The sequence below is a fragment of the Lathyrus oleraceus genome, chromosome 7 (genome assembly GCF_024323335.1).
Source record: "Lathyrus oleraceus cultivar Zhongwan6 chromosome 7, CAAS_Psat_ZW6_1.0, whole genome shotgun sequence".
Taxonomy (NCBI): domain Eukaryota; kingdom Viridiplantae; phylum Streptophyta; class Magnoliopsida; order Fabales; family Fabaceae; genus Lathyrus; species Lathyrus oleraceus.
The window spans coordinates 137,984,886-137,999,917 of NC_066585.1; positions in this window are offsets into that span (position 1 = coordinate 137,984,886).

The following is a 15,032-nucleotide window of genomic DNA, read 5'->3' on the forward strand; positions in this document are numbered from 1 at the left end:
CCTTCTGTAGCGGTGTATTCATCACTTTATGATTTATTGACTAAATCAAAAGCAAAGCATACAAAGATAGAGTCGCATCCGCACTTTTATTTATCCAAAGGAATGGCTAAAAAGCGAACAAAACCCTAAGAAGTTTTACACGTAGAAAACTAATGAAAGGTCAGAGATCTGGGTAAGGGGGTAATTATGCAAAGGGAAGGTGTTAGGCACCCAATGCATCCTAGGTACTCCTAGGGAACCTCTTTTCACAACTTGTTGTATCATTATTTGTTTATGAAATATTTTTGTGCAAACATTGATTGAAGAGATGAGAGAAGAATATACATTTTTTATTGTTTTTGTGTTTGAATGGATGAACCCATTACCTACGTACCTTTTCATGAAAGATAAGAATCAAAACGTCGTAGTTCGGCTAAAAGATTTCCAAAACATGGGTGAATTGATTTTAAAACAAAAGCTCTAAGGTTTTTCGCTATCCACGGGAGAAAACTCAACCTATACAACCACAAGTCCACCATGTGAGAACAGCTTCAACTTGCTAGTGAGGGACCATGCCCTATAATAAGCAAGGAAGTCTTACAATTCAATCACTAAGGACAAAAGGTGAGATTAACATCAACCACTAGAATAAATCAAACCTATGGCTAATGTATGAAAACTTATCAAGAAGTGGACTTGAGCCACAAAACAATTGAATGAGTGGAATTAATCAATTAGAATTATTCACAAAAGATGGTCAAAGTATGATTAGAATTCAATTCAAAAGATATATTATGAAAATGAAATTTGAAAATCAAAGGTCTAAGGCCTAGGTTTCTAATTTGAAAATAGATGAAAATGTTTGCACAAAGTTTTTGGTTTAGGTTAACATGCAAATGGAGGTTGTAAGAACAAAAAGGTGGGAGGTTAAGGGATGCAAAACTTCTTAATTGTTCACCTCTTGAGATCATATGTAGATGATTCAAGTGATTCCTTTGGAAAAGGCAACAAGCAATAAGCAAGTAAAACATGGTATCAGAGATAACCAAAATAAAATGGAAACCGGATGCCAATCAATGGACTTATACCAGACTCACAAAACAAAGATGGATACCGGATGCCAATCAATGGACTTATACCAATCTCACAAAACAAAGAGAACATGGATACCAGATGCCAATCTATGGACTTACACTAGTCTCACAAAGCAAAGAAAACATGGATACCAGATGCCAATCTATGGACTTACACTAGTCTCATAAAACAAAGAAAACATGGATACCAGATGCCAATCTATGGACTTACACTAGTCTCCTGCCATATCACAGGAAACAACTGCCAATAAATGGACTTACAATTGATTCCTCAATGGACAAAACAAAATGTCACAAAGCAATGAACAATGGTCATGAAATGATGTACAATTAATGCTTAAAGATAATGCACAGAGGCACACACAAACAATTATGCACAAATAGGCAAATAAGCAAACAAGAGGTCAATTATCACACACTATATACAATCAATGGGCTCAAGCAAGGTTAGGCTTTAGAAACAAGCCAACTGGAATGGGGTGTTTTGAGCTCTTAACCCTAACATTGAGAGTTAGGGTGAAGCAGATGAAATGGAGATGAGGGTTATGCCTCATAGCTCTTATCCCTGGCCTGGGAGAGCTTTAAACAATAGAAAGTGTGGGAGTTCAGAATGTAGGAACTCTTCTCCGCAAATGACTGACTCTATGGACATGATTTTGGGTTTTTATTCACAATGCATCAACACATGGTGTGAGCAAAGTGAATGACACAACTGAATAGCAGGGGATGGATTACACATCCCTTTTATCTGCCAATTGCCTCCTAAGAGGACTTTACCTGCTTGGCACAAAGATAAACAACCAAAGACATGGCCTCTTAAGGAGGGCTTCAGACAGGTGCCTGCCAATAACAACAGGTCTTCCAGACTACATGAAGATTAGGGATTATACCTAAGTGGTATGCCAACCACAAGCAAAAGCAAAGCAAAGTTCAAATGAACTTAAAGCAACTTAGGTACCTGTGTAAACAACTAAACCAATCAGTACAACTTTCAGACAAACAGACAACAGTTAATAACCAACAAACAATCCCAATGTACAAAACATAAGCCATAAGGCAAACTCAAGTAAGTTATCAACAACCTACAAAACAGCTAATGTTAGCAATCAAAAGCAAATATCAACATTCAAATGATGAAGCAACATTAACCATGGAATTTGGATGCTTAAACCTGAAATTAAAGCTCACATGTAAGCAACAAACCACTAGGTCAAAGCCTAGGGTCAAAGGTGAAGAAAAAATTCAAAACAGGAGCTGAAATTCAACACAATGCAACTTCAAACACATATTAACATATTCTAAAAAGGATCACATCAGAATCATCAAGCAAGGCCATGTATCAAACAAGAGAAGCCAAAGACAATTTCAAAGCTCATATATGATCATCATGAATGAAGATTCCAAATCAAAACAAAAATGATTCAAATAATTCTGGAAAAATTCATGAGCTTTCAACACATCCAACATGATCAACATACAAAAAATCAGAAGCATCAAAGATCAATTGGCATGGAAATTAAATGGAACAAGTTGATCATCCAAAGGTGTGACACAAATTGTCACACCATGCTAACACATGCATAAAACAGAAATGGTGAATGGGAAAAATACCAAACCAGGCTTAAAACATCCAACAATGTGTCTAGAATCAGCATGTAAAATTTCAAGTCCATTGGATTAAAATCAAGCATTTCATGATAGGAAGAGTAAGGCAAGGTCATAAATGCACATGTGTTCAATCAACCTAGATCAAATAAAATTTCAGCCATGCACAACTTTCAAACTCATCATCATAAAAAACTAGACAAAACAAGGATCATTTTGCAAAAAATTAGGGATGAATTGGAGCATTTTTCAATTTATTATGGATTTTCTAAGTTAGCATAGCCAAATAAAATTCAAAAATGATCAAGCATGGCAAGTGGAGGGAAAACATGAAAATATGAAAATATGATGAATATTTGAATTATTGCACTCGGCAGGAATCGAAGCATGTAAATATTTGAATGAAACGCGCGCCTACTACAAAACGACAGCGTTTCCTAAAACCCTAAGCCTGCGTAAATTTGGACGGTTCAAACCGACGCTATTTTCCAATACCGACGCTATTTTTCCAGAAAATCCAGAAATGCATGCATCTTCATCTTCTTCATGATGAAGATGATGAATGTTCATCACCAAATTCCATAAATTTCCAGAAACGTTCAGAATTAAAAAAAAATTACATCATCATGTAGCATTTTCAAAGGTGAGCATAGATCAACTAACATCTAAACACAAATCATCAAGAACAAAGAGAATCGAGCAAAATCATTTTTGGATGCAAAACATCAATCACTCATAACTTGCTCCATAATGCACCAATTCATACGATTTTTCTACCAGAATCATCAGCAAACCTAGATCTACAAGAATATGTACATGAATTTCAAGATTAAGAGGTTCGAAAATTGACCTCTTGAAGAACAGAATCTTGAAACTGCACGATCCTCAGCTCCAAATGATCCAAATCCACTCTATGATGCTTGCGATGATGTTTGATGAAGAAAAGGAAGCTTGAACACGTGTAGATCTAGCTTAATCTTGAATTTCCATTTTCAACTTCATGAGCTTGCTATGCATAATTCTTGCTCGAATTCACCAATTCAACACTTGATCTGCACAGAATCAAAGCTAGGCAACAAGAATATGAAGTAAAATTGCAATGTTATTTTGAAAAAATTTGAATTATGAATGGAAGAAAATTTTGGAGGGAGAGAGAATTTTGGATCTAGAAATGTGAATTGTGATTAACCTCCTTCAATTCTGTTATGATTAGAGTATTTATATCCTTTCCTAATCACCTTGCTAATCCATGTTTAATTTGGTTAATGAAAATAAGGTGTTTTTGCAAATTCAAAAAATGCATGGTGCATGGGCTAATTACACGTGAACAGTAGTACCCTTGGCTTGATCATTTTCACTTAAAATTGTCTTTTAAACTCAATGGCAATGGTAGAAAGTCCATACAATGCACCATTTTTGTATTTTGCAATTTCCCTCCAAAAAAGGCATGGATATGCAAGTGATTATGTGATGAGATTTTATGTAATGTGATGCATGATTTGGAAATTAGAGGTCAAGAGAAGAATATTGCAAAAAGAACCACTCAATTTGGAGCTTTGGTTCAAAAGTTATGCTCATTTGAAGCTCCATGTATACTTGGCAATGATTGGATCACATCTCCTCAACCACAATCAAATGCTCATGATCTTGGACTTTTTAGAAATGGGAGAGAGAGATATACAACTTTCATGTTCCACAAAATCTCATTTGAAGCTTTTTTAATGATGTAAGATTGAGTTGAAGTTGGTGCAAAACCCTTCCATTTTTGGAAACTTCAAATTATGGGTCACTTTCCATTTTCGGAATTTTTTTGACTTGACTTCAAATTCTTCAATGTGAGTGTTTGAAATGTAAAATGAGACTTGTTTGAACATGAATGAAGTATTTCTAATCACTTCCCACCTCCAAATCCATAATTGACTTTGTAGTTGACTTTCTAGGTCTTCAGATGACCTGGAAATGTTCTGATGAAATTTAAGCCTCTACCACTTGGGACTTTGCTTCTAAATGACATCATAGCTCATATGAACTCTTGATAATGATCATGGGTTCCAAATCTCAAGAATAACCAACATCTATTGCTCAATGAATGCCTTTCATTGCTTGACCTACAAATGCTTCAACTGCAAGTAACAAGGGTTAATGACATATTTTTGTACATTTTGGTTAGTGATTAAAAGAAAAGCAATGATATACAAATGCAAGCAATGCTTGGTGATCAAGAACCACTCTCAAAGGGAGATCCCACCCATAGGGAAGGAAGCAAGGTGTCCAATGATCCTTGAGGCAATGCAATGTTATGATATGATTCCATGAGGGATCTTAGGGACAAAATTGGGGTCTTACAGATGCCCCTATTTAAGGTTATTCTAGCCGGAGAAGTGAAGGTTAAAATCTTCATCTCGACGTGGTAGAATGGGCTTAAATAACAATAATGAGACAAATTTTGGTCCCTAAGAGACCTCATGATGCAGATGTATGCATGTAAAACAAACAAACTCTGTGGAGATATAGGTCCACAAAGAAGAAATGACGATCCATCGGAGTAATACACTCACCAGGAACAGAGACTCTAACAGGACTCTCATGGGGATAAGAATAACAATGCGTGAGCAGGACACGACTCTGAATTAGGGAAAATCTGACACTGCGGGAGCAGGACACGACTGGAGACTGTAAGACCCCAATTTTGGCCCTAAGATCCCTCATGGCCCATATCGTATCATACCATGGCCTCAAGGATCATTGCATGCCCTAGCTTCCCTCCTAGTGGGTGGGTCACCTTGTGAGTGTGGTTCTTGATCACCAAGCATGTTTTGCATTTGTATATCTTTGCTTTTCATATGTTTACTAACCAAAAGTACAAAAATATTATCATCTAACCATGTTACTTGCAGCTGAAGCAATCTACAGTCAAACAGCCAAATCAGTCATTAAACAGTGGATGATGGCCATTCTTGAAGAATTTGGGCACCATGATCAATCATCAAGAGTTCACATGAGTTGTGACATCATTTTGGATCAAGATATCAAGTGTTAGGGGCTTGGAATTCATCAGAACATGGTTCAGTCAAGCAAAACCCTAGCAAAGTCAACTGAAGTCAACCTTGGTCAACTGTGCATTTAATTAGTGATTTGATGGTGGGAATTGGTCTGAGAGGTCTCATTCATGTGCATATAAGCCTCATATAACATGTCAAACATCCACAGTGAAGAAAATAAAGTCAGACAAGACATTTCCAAAAATAGAAAGTTGACCTGTAATTGGAATTTGCCAAAAATGGAAACTTCTTCTCCTCAAACTTACATCATCATAAAAGCTTCAAATGATTTTTTGCCCAACATGAAAGTTGAAGATCTTGTTCTCCCATTTCCAAAAAGTCCAAGAACACTCAATTCCCATTTATGGTTGGCAAGTTATGATCAAATCATTCTCAAACATTTTTGAACTTCAAAAGGCCATATCTTCCAAACCATTTGGCCAAATTGGGTGGGGTTTTTTGCTACAAGTCATATTTGATGCCCTCTTTCCAAATCTTCCATCATAATTCACCAAAACTCAACCAATCAAAATGGCATTTTTGAAGTAGCATGAATTAATTCAAGTGAGGTGAAAAAATGAGTTTTCAAAATAACCAATTCCAACCATTTTTACCACTTGCAATTGATCAGAAATCATGTTTTGGATGTGTGCCAAGGCCCAATTCGCAGCTGTTAGCACATGGACATGTAACATGAGTGGAAATCCAAAATGAGCAAAAACACCTCTTTTACCAAATTCCAATTACCACATAACTTAATCATGCTTAACTTCACTAAACAGCAGATATATACATCATTTACACTCTGAAAAACCCTAGCCACAAACACACAAACAGAAAAACTCTTTTTCTCTCAAGCTCTCATTTTCTTCATTTGGAAATTTTTGCTGAAACCTTTCAAAGAGCTCGAGCTGGATTCAATTGTTTCATGATACACCAACCTTTTGGAAGCTTTAACAAGGGTTATTTCTCAACTGTAACACCAGTTTCCAGCTCTGCTTCATCAAAGCTCATCCATGGCCAATTTCGATTTGAGCAAAACCCAAGGTAGCTGAGCCAAATTCCTTCAACCATTCATCATTTGGAAGTTTGTAGAACAACTGTTTCAGCCTTACACGACCAAATCACAACTGTTTCATCATTACCTTCAAAATCAAGTAAGTTTTCGACTCTCACTATTTGCAAAACCATGATATGCTTCTTATAGATCTCTTTGCCATGATCATTTTAAGCTTTGAATCACTGAAAATGGTTGAGTATGCTGAAAGTTATGTTGATTTGAAATCTGATGTTGAAATGTATTTTTGCATGATGCATACTGTGTAGCTCGATTCAGTGAAAATGGTTGTTGGATTCTTGATGTGTGTTGTTAGATGGTTCTAATGGTATGCTGGTTTGCTATTTCTGGACAAAAATTTTTCACGATTTGTTGAAGATGATGATGTACTGTAGCTAAACCCTAAATGAACCCAGAATTTGGTTTGCTCATGTTTTGGTCGATGGTTTGTTTTGTTTGCATGAGGAAGCTCCTGTTCCATTGCCATGCGCCAATAAACATGTGACACGCAGGATAAGTTGTACGCTGCATTTCATTAACAGTTCCAAGTATTTTCAAAAATGCCACTGCCGTGCCATTGTCCCATTAATTCATGTTGTTTTTCAATAATTATTTCATTTTGATACACAAACTTACAAAATTCATATCACATTCATTTTTGATCCAAAATTCATGGGACTTTTTGCAAAATACTCTGCATGATCTCTAGTTTTTTATCAAGATTTTTCCAGAATTTTTGCATGAATGGATTTTTAATTGTGCTAGGTTTTGTTCATGTGTTCATTTTGTGCATGTTTTGCCAAATCAATTGTGAAATGATGATGCCTGATCCAATGACTTTGAAATTTTTTGTGCCCAAACTAGACACATTCATGGTGATTTTGGTGTAGAGTTTGTGAATTTATAATTGCTGGTTTGTGAGTTATGATTTTTTGAATTAGGGTGTGACAATTTGTGTCACACCATTGATGTCTAACTTCATGATTTTTAATACCATGCTTCTTGAACTTAAATTGGTTTAATTTTTTGCATGAACATACTTGTGGATGTCTAGTTTACATGTGAATTTTCTGGGAATTATTGATGGCATTTCCTAATTGTTTGTGATTTTTCTCCCCTGTTTGGTCATATGTTGACTTTTTGTGACACATGTTCTCATATTGTTTGTGAAATTCTCATACATTATTGGATGAACATGAAATTTGACATGTGATTAGTAGACATCTTAATCTTTGTCATGGTTTTGATCTCATTCATTTCTCATATGTTATCACTGATTTATGATTTATTGAAGTTGGTGCATGTTTGGTTGACTTCTTTGAGCATGCTTGAACTTGCCTTGCCTTTTTGATTTTCATTGACCTACTTACCTTGATCCAAATGAGCTGAAATTTGGTATGCTTATCATGTTATGGTTGATGTTTGATCATCAATTATTTGATGATTTATTGAAATGTTTATGATTGGTTTTGAGTTAAGTCTTGCTGTTGACTTCTATGAGCTTCCATATGCCATGCTTTGACCTAATTTGATCATGAAATCATGATGGTGAATGATATGAACATGAAACCAATTGAGTTTGCTTCTTGATTGTTTGAACTTGATTTTGGACACTTGTCACTTGCTGTTTTGATTTTCTTATCTCTTTTTGACCCTAGGCTTGTCCTAGTGGTCATGTTGCTCATGTTTAAGTTTGTTGTTTCAGGTTAAGCAACAAATACCCAAAGAGATCAATACAAATTGATTGAGCTTGATTGATTATCATGACTAACTTGTTTTTTTTTGTAGGTTGCTTGGCTCACACGCTTTGAGCCTTGTGCATTGCACATTTAACTGATTGTGTTGACCATTGATCTCTATCTCATATTGATTTAACTTTGAGTTGTGTACTAATTCTGTTTGACTGGTTTCAGGTACCATTAGTTTCTTAGTTCTTTAAGAACTTGCTTTGCTTTGCTTAATAGCAATTTTCATTGAGGTATAATCCCTTTTCTTCATGTAGTCTGGAAGACCTGGCCTGTTACTTGGCCAGGCAACTGTCTGAAGTCCTCCTTAAGAGGCAATGCTTGTGTGTGTTTACATTTGTCCTAAGCAGGAAAAGTCCTTTTAATAAGGCAATTGGTAGATCAAAGAGATATGTAACCTATCTCCTACTATTCTGTGAGTCTTCTCCTTGCTCCCATTACATGGTTGTAGCATTGAGATCTAAACCCAAGATCTATCGAGTCAATAATTTGTGGAGAGTGTTCCTACTTTCTGAACTCCCACACCTTCTGATATTCAAATGCTCTCCCCGGCCAGGGATAAGAGCAATGAGGCACACCCCTCATATCCTTTCATCTGCTTCACCTTAGCCCCTCAATGGCATGGTTAAGAGCACCATTAACCCTATTCCAGTTGGCTTCAATGCCTAACCCTTTGTGTGAACCTGATTGTTTGGTTATAGTGTGTGCTGAATGACTTCAATTGATTGATTGCTTACCTCATATACACATGTCTGCTTGCATGCTCTGTGCATTTACCATCATTAATTGCTCATTAATGCATGATCATCTCATTTGTCTTTATGACATATCTTTGTTGTTTGCCCATTGAGGACAATTGTAAGACCATCCATTGGCCATTGTTCCGGTGATATGGAAGTGAGTATAAGACCATCTCATTGGCCACTCATCTTCTCTTTGCTTGATGCATTTGTTTGTTGTATGTGAGGATGCAATTGTAAGTCCCTGCAAGTTGGCATTTGTATTCCTAGGACCATACTGTGGAGGTTAGAGTAAGCCCAGATAGATTGGCATCTGACATCCATGTTTTGCTTTTGTTTATATGAGGATGCAATTGTAAGTCCCTGCAAGTTGGCCTTTGCTTTCCTATGATCATATGTTGGATATTGGTATAAGCTCAGACAAATTGGCATCCGGTATCCAAGTTTCGTTTTGTTTTAGGAGATTGGAATAAGTCTAGCTATTGGCTTCCGATATCCTTGTTTCTTTGTTTAGGAGATTGGTGTAAATCCATCTATTGGTATCCGGTATCCGCTTTTGTTGGTGAGATTGGAGTAAGACCATTGAGTGGCATCTGGTATCATTTGTTTGCTTATTTTGCTATTGCTCATTGCCTATTCCAAAGGACACACTTGAATCATCTTCTATATGATTTCAAGAAGTGAACCTCCTAGGAAGTTTTACAATCCATCCTCATCCATTCATTCCCATTATGTCCTAAACCTTTTCACACATTACTTTCAAACTTGAGATAAATATTGTGCAAACATCTTCATTTTTTCAAATTAAAAACCTGGACCCCAAGTCCTTGACTTTTTCAAACTCCATTTCATAATACTTCTTTTGAATCAATCTTAATCATACTTTGACCATACTTTCACAATCACAATCAATTAACTTCACCCATTCAATTGTTTTGGCTTTGTCCATTGTTAATCTTTTCACACATTAGCCATAGGTTTCAATTATCATTGTGGTTGATGTAAACCTCACCTTATCCTTAGTGAGTCGACTATAAGACTTCCGTACTGAAAACAGGGCTAACCCCTCTAGTACGTCGAAGCTATCCTCGCATGGTGGATGTTGGTCTTGGTCGAGTTTTCTCCCATTGATAATGAAGAGCCTCAGTGCTATTGTTTAAAATTGAACTCACTAACTTTTGGAAATCTTTTAGCTGAACTACGGCGTTTTGATCCTTACCTTTGATGGAAGGTACGTAGGCAACGGGTTCATCCGTTCGAACACAAAAATAATAAAAATTGTATATTCTTTTCTCATCATCCCAATCATGTTTGCACAATACTTATGTCATAACAAATAACAATTTTATACAACAAGTGTGAAAAGGGCTCCCTAGGAGTACCTAGGACGTGATGGGTGCCTAACACCTTCCCATTGCGTAATTTACCCCTTACCCGGACTCTCTGATCTTTTTATTAGTTTTCTACGCGTAAAACTTCTTAGGCTTTTGTTCGCTTTTTAGCCAGTCCTTTGGATAAATAAAAGTGCGGTGGCGACTCGAATTCATTGTATGCTTTGCTTATGGTTTAATCAATAAATCATATAGCGACGAATACACCGCTACAGAAAAGTGGCGACTCTGTTGGGGAGCACAATCCTTGGTTGTATTGCCTACTTTTCACCCTTGTTGTGCTATATTGTTATTTGTTATATGACATATTTTTGTACCATTTGGGATAACTGTATTGATTGTAATGTTTGAATTGCTTGATATACCATTGCTTTTTGCTTTGGTGATCTGTGAGATGAGTTCTATACCCGAACTCGAGTGCACTCTAGGATAGGAGAATGGCATAGTCTTGTTGACTGGTGTGGAGTATTCCTTAGCCAGTTGACTTGCGAGTCCATTCACTTGGTGGAGGTCATGTTGGACTAATAATGTCACACAAGTTATTTGTGGTTAGGCATTATTCTTTCAATCATGTGTCGCAGAAGCCAAGGACCGTAGTTTACCAAACCCATCTTGGCCTATTTTTAGGAACGTAGTGCGGAGGTCGTTCAGATGTAAGTTCTGATGCGATTGTTACGCGATACTACACTCATAAGAGTTTCTCTTGAGAATATTTTTGGAATACGAGTATTCGTTCCTCCGATAATATTCGAAAGATGGAACGATGATTATGGGAACCTCTGGTAGAACATGTCTGGCAGGTTTAAACCTTAGTACACTCCCTTTGGGTGGTTCTTAACCGAGACTCCATGCTCGTGACTCTCAACAAACCCGTGATTCGTGGTTGAGTCGTTCAGACAACCTTAATATCAATGGAACCTGGGTGTTGATCAGGTATAAAACCTAAATCCCCCAAAACGGATGGTTGATATTAAGGATGTTTGAGCCGGTTCATGTACCGTTAATATCAATGGAACTTGGGTGTCGATATGGTGAAAACCTAAATCCACCAAAATGGATGATTGATATTAGGGATACAATGAGCTTTCCCACGACCTTTGTTTGGTGTGCCTTGCTTGATCCTTGAGTGTGATTGTTGCATTCATGCATTCATGCATCCATCTGCATCCATATCATCAGAAAAAAAGAAAATTTTCAAGGAACTCAAAGGAGTTTATCTGCAAAAAATTTCAAACATGGAAAAACCGGGAAAATTTTTTCACCTGATATATCTGATGAGATATTCTCATATATGATCAAAATGCTTAAATATTTCAAAGTTTGCAAATAAAACCTTCGAGTTCCTTTGAAATAAAAAACAAGCATATGCATAAACACTTCATGCATCATTTGCATAAGCGGGTGTTTGTTCCGGTCTCCCGTCCTGTGGTCTGACCCTGCGATCTTCATTTATTTTGAAGACGCACTTCGCCGGTACTATACCAGAGCCATCTCTGCCAGATTGATGGATCATCTTGAGCAAGAGAATTGTGAACTCAGAGAGATATTTGCCGGACTAAGTACTGTTGATGGATTCATTCCTGGTTAACCAATCTCGGGATAGCATTGACTACTGTTCTGGGGCATGTAATGAGCAAGGTTTGTTCACAAGTGGAGGATTCATCCATGATGATCAACCTGAAGAGGAAGTTGCTTCCATCTTGGAAGAGGATGCAGATGACGTGAACAACTTCGTTATTCCTGGTGGTGTCTGCCACAATTGGGTCGCTGTAGATGTTCCTACAGTCATCCATAAATCAAAGTAATTGTTCACTTTGTTTAAAACCCTTCTCCCATGCCAAAAGGAGAAGTGATGACATTGTTGGCAACATTTAATACAATGATGTTTTCATTCAATTAATGCATTGTTAAACATTTGTTTTTCCATTTGTTTTCACTTTTTGCTTTTGCATGAAATCAGTGATCACAAAGAACCCAAAAAAACAAGAAAACAACTTTTTCATCTGCATAAATGATTTGCTTGTTCAAATACAAAAGCTTTTCATTATCCAGAATCATTATGCAGGGACTTCTAAACCCATTGAACATAATGATCCAACGCCATCTCCCAATCTTGAATTCTTTGTATTCGAAGCGGAGGAAGATGATGTTGAAGGGGATTCCTGACGAGATTACCCGAGCACTTGAGCAATGAAAAGCAGATCATTCAGCTGCGTCTTAAGAACCCAGCAACAGTCAAACTGGGGCATTACAAATGTAATCAAAAAAAAAAAAAAAAAGGAGAAGAGGGTGAAAAAGATGAAAAAATCAAAAATCAGCAAAAAAAATTTCAAGATTTCTTCAAAAGAAAAAAGAAAAATTATACCCTCAAGTCCCTGGTTGACTGATGCTGAATGGATGCAGAGTCGTTATGACCAATTGAATTTGATTGAAGAGAAGCGGTTAACTGCCATGTGTCATGGTCAGTTATATCAACAAAGAATGAAGAAAGCATTCGATAAGAAGGTCAAGCCTCGTGTGTTCCGAGAAGGGACTTCTAAACCCATTAAACATAATGATCCAACGCCATCTCCCAATCTTGAATTCTTTGTATTCGAAGCGGAGGAAGATGATGTTGAAGGGGATTCCTGACGAGATTACCCGAGCACTTGAGCAATGAAAAGCAGATCATTCAGCTGCGTCTCAAGAACCCAGCAACAGTCAAACTCGGGCATTACAAATGTAATCAAAAAAAAAAAAAAAAAAAAAGGAGAAGAGGGTGAAAAAGATGAAAAAATCAAAAATCAGCAAATTTTTTTTCAAGATTTCTTCAAAAGAAAAAAGAAAAATTATACCCTCAAGTCCCTGGTTGACTGATGCTGAATGGATGCAGAGTCGTTATGACCAATTGAATTTGATTGAAGAGAAGCGGTTAACTGCCATGTGTCATGGTCAGTTATATCAGCAAAGAATGAAGAAAGCATTCGATAAGAAGGTCAAGCCTCGTGTGTTCCGAGAAGGTGACCTTGTGCTCAAGAAAGTTTTGTCTTTCGCGCCCGATTCCAGGGGCAAGTGGACTCCAAACTACGAGGGTCCATATGTTGTTAAGAGAGCCTTTTCAGGCGGTGCTTTGATGCTTACAACAATGGATGGGGAGGATTTCACTCGTCCTGTGAATTCAGATGCAGTCAAGAGATACTTTGCCTAAAAAAAAAGAGTATATGCAAATGAAAAACAGAATAGCTCGCTAAGTTGAAAACCCGAAAGGGCGGCTTAGGCAAAAATGAGCGTCTCGGTGGAGAACCCGCAAGGGTAATCCAGGCAAAAATTAGAGACTTGAAAAAAAGAGAATATTTGCATCCCGCTAGATTGAGTACCTCACCCCGGGGCAATCTAGGCAAAAATTAGGGGTTTGGCAAGTGACTGCATCCTGACAAGACTTTCTGTTCACCAGTTGTCATTTCGTCAGAAGATTCTCGATTCGTCGTCAACCGAAGCTTCGGATACATCGAGATTCAAATTGGTAGAGAAAGGATCATTATGTTCAATGTAGCCCTCTTCCAATATATATCACTTATTTCAAATTTGTACAGATCTATGGGGTCTTGCCATTTGCAGGCTACCATTCCATCAAGTCAATTTGAGCTTTTTATCCAATTATTTGCACTCTTATTTGTTTCAATTCAACAAATGTTTTGCATGTTTTAAATTGATAAAATGTCATTGTTTTAAACAAATCAAATTTTTCAAAATTTGCTGTTTTAAACAAAGTGAATATTCACAAGGTTGAAAGGATACTCAAGAATATCTCAGTGCTCTCCCAAGGGTGGCATGATTTCCAACAGGTAAGACATTTGTTCATACTCCTGGTTTGGTTGTATCTTCTTTCTTCAAATCTTTGGTGGGGTTGTTCCTCAAACAGAGTTGTTGTTGGGGTTGTTCCCCAAGCAGAGTGTTGTTGAAGACTTCGTTTTCTCCAGCAGCAGTTTTCCCCAGCATGGGTGTTTCCTCGTGAGTTTCAGCGGTTGATTGGTTTGTCATCTTGGTGCCCCGTCACTTTCTCCAGTGGGTCGCCTGCCCCAGACTTTATATGTTTCCTCAGCACAGTCACGAGTAGAGCTGTTATTGATATCCCCATCGGAGTCGCGAGCAGAGTTGTTGTCACTCTTCCCAGTGCAGTTGCCAGCGGATTTGTCTGTTTCCTCAGCACGATCGCTTTCTTTTGAAAGACTCGGTAAGTCAGCGGTTTGATACCCGGTACTTTACCTTTTTCCCCGGCGAAGTCGTCTGCGGAATTGTTGCTATCTCTCCATCAGAGTTTTTCTCTTCAGCAGAGCAGGGTTTATTTTCCTATTCAGTGGTTGATTGGGTTGATATCCCAGTATTTCAATCATCTTTTCC